The following is an 8,337-nucleotide window of genomic DNA, read 5'->3' as shown; positions in this document are numbered from 1 at the left end:
TCTTATTGTAATGTAATTATAACCTGGGTTTTACCTTACCTTACCTTTATTACACTTTTCTCTCTTTGCCTTTTTTTCAGTGTGTCATGATTTTGATTACAGAATTTTTGAAGATATTCAGTTCTCTGATTCATGAAATGTCAGTGGTGCAACCTCTACCTTTGGCGTTTTTAACCTTGTAGTCATTTTACTTTCTTTCAGGTGAAGTGTTTGGATACTTAAATTTTAGACAGAAAGCACCTGCTTGACTGCATGTAGCAATGGGTTTAGCTACAAAAGAATCCTTCATGAATTCCAGTGTGTGTGTGTGTGTGTAATTTTTTTTTTTTTTATTTTGCCCAGAACTCTTTATTCAGTATGCTGGAGCCCATGCACTTAGGGGTCTCACTTCCCATTTGTTTGATCAATACAGCTATTACTTGGGTTGTTACAGCACTTACCTGGGTCATTATTTAGAATGAAGTTCTCTTTGCTCTCATTTGTTTGTGCATGCAGGCAGATATTGTGGGATTTATTTGTATTGTGACCATAGGTCGTTGTGCTGCAACAACACGTAACTCAATGCCGGTAAACACGTGAGTAGCAATATTCATCAAAACCGTAAACAGCATGACTATGACTGTTCTGCTATGAATGAATTTGTGGGAGATGAGAAGGTAAATATCAGAAACAAGCAGTTGTTAGAGCTGGAAAGAAGATAAGCCAAACTGCCAAAACTGAATGCTCATCTCAGTAATTGTAGCAAAAACACATGTAAGGTCATCGAAAACAGTGGAACTAGAAAGGCATCATCTTCAGTACTGTCAGCATGACGACATCATTGGTTGCACCATGTGTGGCAATGAAGCGCAATGTCTGTGACAGAAAACAATGAAATGGCAGTATCATTGTCACCAAAATAGCAATAAAAATGATAAAACAGTCAAAATGAAGATAAAAATGCCAAAAGTATAGAAATTAAAACTGATCAAATGAAACCCCCAGTGATAAAAACCAAAGTGCCGTTCATCCTAGGTCCAACCCTGACAGAGCACCCAAAAATGTCACAAAAAAGTCTGTTTAGCAACAGTCAGGTACACCCTTATTGTATATACAGCCTCATATCAGTTATTTATACTTTACAGAATACAATATTGATGTTTGACAAGGGTACGTGCTGATTGCTTAAATGCACCATATTGTCATAATTCTATTCCTCCACATGCTATACTGGTAGGTACAAGTTAGGTATTTTGGAGCTCATAAAACAGGAAGAAAGAGCTCTCCTTACTTCAGCTATTTACTTCAAGACAGGTGACAATTCCACCTGGTCATTGCTGCAGTGACAAAGTGCACAAAGAGGAGCAAAGTGACAAGTAGAGGGAGGTGGACCATCACACAAAGAAATCAAATACACAAACAACATTACTAATAATAATTATCGCTTGGGGAAAAATTAAGTATGTTCTGTCCGTCTATCTATACAATACAATAGTACTTTCTTTTTGTGTAACACTCTTCACTGAGTACTTGCACGGAGTGCTGTGAACAGATTCTTAGGTAAAATGCAAGTATAGATTACACTAATTACTAAATATAGCATTAGTACATATAAAAATAGAGATTTTTTTAAAAAAAAACAGAAGATAAAAGTCCTGCTAGTCATTCAATAGTAGAGTCTGTGCAGGCCATTCAATCTGTTAACAGGATCTTTCCACCTGATAATTCCCAAGCTGATTTATCTGAAATGGTTTTTCCATACCCAGGATAGCATCTTAGCAGTAGATCCAAGGCACTTTATATATTGAATTACTGTACTTATATTTGTGTAGTGAGAAGTGAAGCAAAATGACCCCTTTTATTGGCTAATTAAAAAGATTACAATATGCAAACTTTCAAGGCAACTCAGGCCCCTTCTTCATCAATTGGTTACATCTCACCTGAAGAAGGGGCTTGAGTTGCCTTAAAAGCTTGCATATTGTAATCTTTTTAGTTAGCCAATAAAAGGGGTCATTTTGCCTGACTTCTAACTACATTCATAATACATTTTATTTATATAGCGCCTTTCCCATGCTCAAGGCACTTCACAGAGTCTTAGAAAAAAAACAGCAGGGTATACAGTATATAGCATTGTACTAAACCAATGGCTAACATGGTACAACACCCTTATATTGTGTACAAATGACTAACAACAGAGATGCACAGCTAATCAGCAGCTCTAGTCAGGGTGTGCTAAACTGAAGTCATGAGTCTTCGGCCTGGTTTAAAAGCGGAGACTGATGGGGCACTTGTTATAGTAGCAGGCAGACCATTCCACATCTTGGGGCCCTGTAACTGAAAGCTAGTGTCAAGGATAACGCCTAGATTGCAGGCTGAGTCAGTTAAACTAATAATGATTCCAACTTAGTTAAATAATGACAGAATATCCTTTTGGACAGCATCTTTACCTCCAATAATTAACGTCTCTGTTTTATCTGTGTTCAGACGCAATTAGTTTTTATCCATTAACTTCTTTAACTCACTGACACAATTAATTAAGACAACATTGAAGAAATGCCTTTTGGTCTAAAAGAAAGGTATAATTGGATATCATCTACATACAAGTGAAAAATAAACATTATATTTTCTAAGGATAGATCCCAGTGGAATCCTTTAAAGTGAAAACAGTAAAGTCCGAGTACTGAGCCCTACAGGTCACCATATTTAACTTCTGAGTACTGGAGTACTGTCAGCACATTTCTGTACATACTGTTATCAATTTGATTAAATGAACTAAACCAGGTAAGGACATTGTCAATAAGCCCAAAGTCATTTCTCAGCTTGTGTAGTAAAATAGAATAGCTAATGGTTTCAAACATAAATCACTTAAATATAATAACAAGCCCCACTTTTTGCCTTTCAGATTTGTTTTCTCTTCTTGATGGGTCCTGATCTTTGCTTTACCTTTGACTCCATTCTTTTTCCTGATCTTCACTCTTAATTTTCGTACTGTCTGCCTTTTTCTACCTCGGATCACCATGAGTGATTTGGAGGTAGATGTATTGTGAGAAGATGTTTCTGTAATCACCTACCTCTATGAAAATATGTTAGTGGTAAAAGTTTCTCTAGCAAAGGAAATGAATGAACTTAGCTGGGGGGCACAAAATTAAACAAAGTGTGTCACTAGCGATTAAAGCAGAGATATAAGAAAGCAGTTGAATTTGTGGAAGTCTACAGGAAAAGCCCAATTTTCTGTTAAACTGGGAAAGTGAATTTAGGCAAAATGATCTATGCTTCCAACTGTTGTTTATAATGTTCAGGTATCTACACTTATTGATTGTGGGGAAGCACATTATTAAGGGAACTGAGAATACACCCTGTTGCTTTAAAATTTAAATGACAAGTCGTTTTAGTTGATGGGAAAATGAACAGTAATGAGTATTTATAATGCATATCCCCCACCTCTACAGTTACCAGTGGTGTTGTTTCATAGGGAGATGTTGACCATTTTTGTCTTGTTTGTCAGATTATTTTAGGTCTCCCTTGCCTGTGCAAACATAATCCCATAATAGATTGGGAATTGGAGTAAGAAATGTAAGGAAGGGGGCCTTGATGTTCAATTACAGACCCTTATTCTTTGTGCTCAAAACATTATCCAATTGAGTATTCTGAGTTTCACAATGTATTTAATAAAAGTCTTTCACAAGTACTCCCCACAATCGTGAGAATGACTCAGACATTCATCTTCTACCCAATGTGCTTGTTCCATAAAGGTAGAATTATGTGCTAACTCAAACTATAGAAATTTGTCAGAATGGGCTTACAGTTCCATTATGAAGTCCACTGGGGTATATGGACTACAGTGAATTAACCCAAAGTACTATAAAGAACAATTACCCCCTGCACTTATGTCATCCCTTCTTAATCAAGTAGTAAGTTTCTTTAAAGTCAATCTAAGAGCTGCATACAAATTAATTATTATAAGGGATGTGACAAATGGAAAAACAGCTTCTAACACTTCCACTGGAAATTACTAATATTGAGCAATGTCCTATGGGCACACCAAGGCACCTGCAGGTTTTCAAACATTGGTTGATGATATTTTTAAGGGTGATCCTGGTCTCTTTGTTTAGACCCAGAGGAATAAAAATACTGTTCAGTGATGTCCTATTTAGTGCTCAGGAGACACAAATTTGATTCTCATTACTGAGTCATTTAGGTTTCATCTTTCACTCATGTATTTCTCCTAAAATGCCTTAGGAGCAACAATCAAGAGAAAAAAAGAGCTAAGATTGAGAGAAAGAGGAGAAATAAGAGAGTGTACAAAGATCTCAGGAGTGTATCCTCTAAACCTTAATAATGATTTATTTGTTTCTCCCTGTACTTAATAGAAGCAACCTTGGAGCCTTACTGGAGCAAAGTATTCATCACATATCTCAATAGCAATGCAGATAAAACTTGAAAAACAGTGCAACTGTAAATAATTCAAAATGAATTTATTGTAAATTCAAATTACATTAATAAAGTAATGAAAAGTAGTCACACTCTGCAACGTATAGTCAAACATGTATCTTTTGATGCGTTTTTACTCTGGTGTTTGAATTAAAACACTTCTACATTAACTGTTCCAAATTTTTAAACAAGTTTCTATTGTGAACGCTAGGTAGCACTGTTGCCCCTTTAAACCCCACAGACAGACACTCAGGACACTGGATAAAAGCACAAAGGAGTTCTTTTAATTATTTTCTTCTCACAGTGCTCCCTATGCACCACAGCCATAATAATACAGGCAATTAACAGTAATAATAATCACAAATACAGTTCTCTTTTCTCCTCCACACCTCCCAGCAAACTTCATCCACCTCCACCCGACTCTGGCTGGCCTGCTGGGTCTTCAGCAGTCCTTTATATAGTTCTTGACCTGGAAGTGCTTCTCTTCTTCCTCTCATGTGACTTGCCAGCACTTCCGGGTCAGATAGAGAACTCAAGTTCTTTAATCAGCCCGGAAATACTTTGGGGCTTCCGTCTTCATGACTTCCTAGTACCTCCGGGCTATAAGGGAAGCATGATTCCCCAGGTCCTTTCACAGCACCCCCTGGTGGCACCCAACAGGGCTGAGGAACCGAACTCCAAGTTCCAGGATACCCTGTGGGAATCTGGGGCACCACTACACTCCAGGGGAGCTGCCATCTAGCGTTTTGGGGGAGGCAGTGTCCACAAGTAGCTGCCTTCCCCCATCCTTCCATTTCAGGGGTGTCCCAGCCGGACTGAGCTACCAGCTGTCTGTCACATTATTTAAGCCAATGTTACAATTTTAAAACAGACATAAACTGTCAAACAAAATTAACAATTGTTCATCAATGTAAGTGCTTTATGTAATAAAATAACACATTTTTTTAAACTTTTATTTTAAGAACATCAAAACTTCTTAAAAGCAACTCAAGTAAACAAGTAGAGGCCTTAGACTTCCCCTAAGAAATTCTATATACTTGTAAATAATAAAGGACATTTATACATTTATATATTTTTAATATAAGAAAACACACAATTCACAGCAATGTATGCATCGTATTGTGTGACTGCATTACCCAGTTTTGCAGTGTCGGGGGAAAAAGGGGGAGAAATATTACAGAGAGAAAAACAATAAGTAACAAGGGTGTACGCCTCCTCAGGGTGAATTGCTGCTACTCGTACAGGTTCTTGTGCGGCACTTGTTAATAAGGCCTGTCTTCAATTTGGACATTTCCACTGCTGTCCATCCACTTACGGCACCACTCCGCATCACATATGCTGTAGTTCAGAAGGAATAAGAAGAATATCTCTATAAATAGTTAATGGTTACTTTATTTTAAACACAACACATTTTAGAGACATATGATATACAATACATACATATAGCGTGTATAAAAAAAACAAAAAACACAACAACAAATGAAACTTACTGAGAATTCCAGTTACTTTTTTTACTTCAAGAAGTCTTTTTCCCTCAGGAATCTTTCCATGTTTTCAAAAAGCCACAGAATTTTCTCATTCTTTAACAGAAAAAAAGTGGTCACAAAGAAAATGAAAAGAACGCATGCAATCTTGTTTGGCCTCTTGGTGTATGGCTGCCAGTCTGACAGAAGACAAGGAGAGCTCACTCCCTGGACATAAGTCTTGATGGCCCAAACTGAAACTGGAAACTGCAGATATGTTGCCTCTCTTGAACTCCCCGACACTGTGTAGGAAGACTTGAATTGCATTAAGTTCTTCACAGTCTGCAAGCAAAAGACTTATAAAGAGGCATACTTATTATGGGGTTGATTACATTATTTCAACATGGCTTAATTTTCATCTTTAACATCTCCAAAAACAACTAATACTGGCATTGTGTACTCAAAAAGTTCTGATATACTTAATATTATTAGTAGGCTATATACAACACCTGCTCTATAATAGTGTTGCCATGATATTAACTGGATTCAGTGCAACTAAAAGTTCAAACACACTGAAAATTATTATTATTATTACAATTAAAAATGCACATCCACAGCCCCATACGCAAGCGGCAGAATTGCAAAGAGACTAGCGCATAGAGCAGCCAACAGTGTTGGCGAGCGAAGCGAGCAGGGGGAAAAGCCTGCTAGTTAGCCCCTAGTTAACCCCCTAGTTAAACAGACTTGATTAACTTGATTTAAATAGTAATATAGTTCCAAATGTACTGTGTTTCAGCTTTTTGGTTGTTCCAAATTGAGTCATTTTGTTGTTTATTGACAAAATGCTAAATTAAAAAAAAGTTATTTAGTAGAAATTAAATCTTATGAAGTATGCCATTTGGAGCATTTAGTATAATGTTAGGTCTTGTTATATGTTTAAACTTATTTGTTAGCATCATTAGCCATGTACTGGCACTTTCTAATAAGAAAAAAGGCAAATTTGTGCACTAGACACGTACTGAGTGATGAACTATATAAAAGTGCTATAAAATGTGTTCATGTTTGGTCGAACATTTACCTCAACATAAACTAGGGGGCTGTGCTCACCCACCCCCGCGTTTTATTTACCGGATATACAATGGGAATTGTTACGTATGCATTGTTTTCACTTTTACTTTAAAGCTTTTGTAAAAATAATACTTGTCCTTTATTTCCAGCCCTGGGCATGGTTAATTCTCTTTCTCGCAGGACATAAAACGCTGCTTGCGTTGTGAATGGGGGGCAGCTGAATGCATGCTGAGGAGATGCAGTCGGATCATCTGCTGGCTTTCTGCTGCTGGCGAGGTGCCTGTTATGTTTGTCGCGCTGCCCGTCGATCATTTCAAAGCCTGTACAGCAGCTGTCCTTTTGCCACTTCGTGTCTCTGCCGCTCGCGTTGTGAAGGGGGGAGGGGGGACCTGAACGCATGTCAGATCATCTGCTGGCTTCCAACTGCTGTTGCTGGCAAGCTGCATGTTCTGCTTGTCATTGTTTTAAGAGCTGGGAGCACATGATGTCTGACTACCATTCCAACAACTGCTTGGTTAGAGGTCCGTGAACTTGTTTTAAATGTTGTCTCACTGCCTTGTCTCGTGTGACGTTCAAATTGTAATCTCTTGGCACCAAGTCTCATGTTTAAGGTCCCCGCCAGACGCACCTTGGCCAATCTCTTACATCTCATGGGTCTTTTAAGTGCCTTCTGAGAAGATCATGTCTCATGTCCCTGGTCTCCCTTTCACCAAGATTTTTTTTTTATAATAGAGATATTTTAGCTGTGTGGGAAGTATAACTTGTATTTAATTGGTTCTACATTTTCCCCCTGAAAATTCAAACAGAGGATGACATGATTATATATGTATGTATCAATCAATCAATCAATCAATCAATCAATTTCATCATAACTGCTGACTTTTAAGGGGATTTTATTTGTAAAAATGGGTCATGTATTGTGGCTATATTGTGACAAAAACAATGAGTATTGGTAAGAACACTCATATCTAAAAATTAGTAAATTAATACTTTTGGGGGAGAAAATCCTATACTGAAGTGTTTTGACATGTGTCAACCATGTATGGCCAAAAAATATTCACTTACCAGCGCTTGACATTAGTTGTTCCAGCCTCTGCTTTTCTAATTGTAGTATTTCAGCTTCAGCTTTGCATGACACACATGGAAACTGATCTTGTGCTGGCTGACAGTGTACTTCATCAGGAACCAACTGTGGACTGTGCTCCACAATCGCTGTGTCTGTCAGGGAAGGAGGTGGGCTTGAACTAGAACTAGAAGTTGTTCTACCCATAAAGGCTTTATTCTGCTGTTGTGACTTTGCTGTGGTGAATCTGACTGCCAAATAAATTTGGCTCATGAGGTGATGGCAGAAGCAATCCAAGAAACGACTCTTTAGCTGGTAACTGATTAGTGGAAG

This window comes from Erpetoichthys calabaricus, chromosome 1 (genome assembly GCF_900747795.2).
Source record: "Erpetoichthys calabaricus chromosome 1, fErpCal1.3, whole genome shotgun sequence".
Classification (NCBI taxonomy): domain Eukaryota; kingdom Metazoa; phylum Chordata; class Cladistia; order Polypteriformes; family Polypteridae; genus Erpetoichthys; species Erpetoichthys calabaricus.
Note: the sequence above shows the minus strand (reverse complement) of the source record.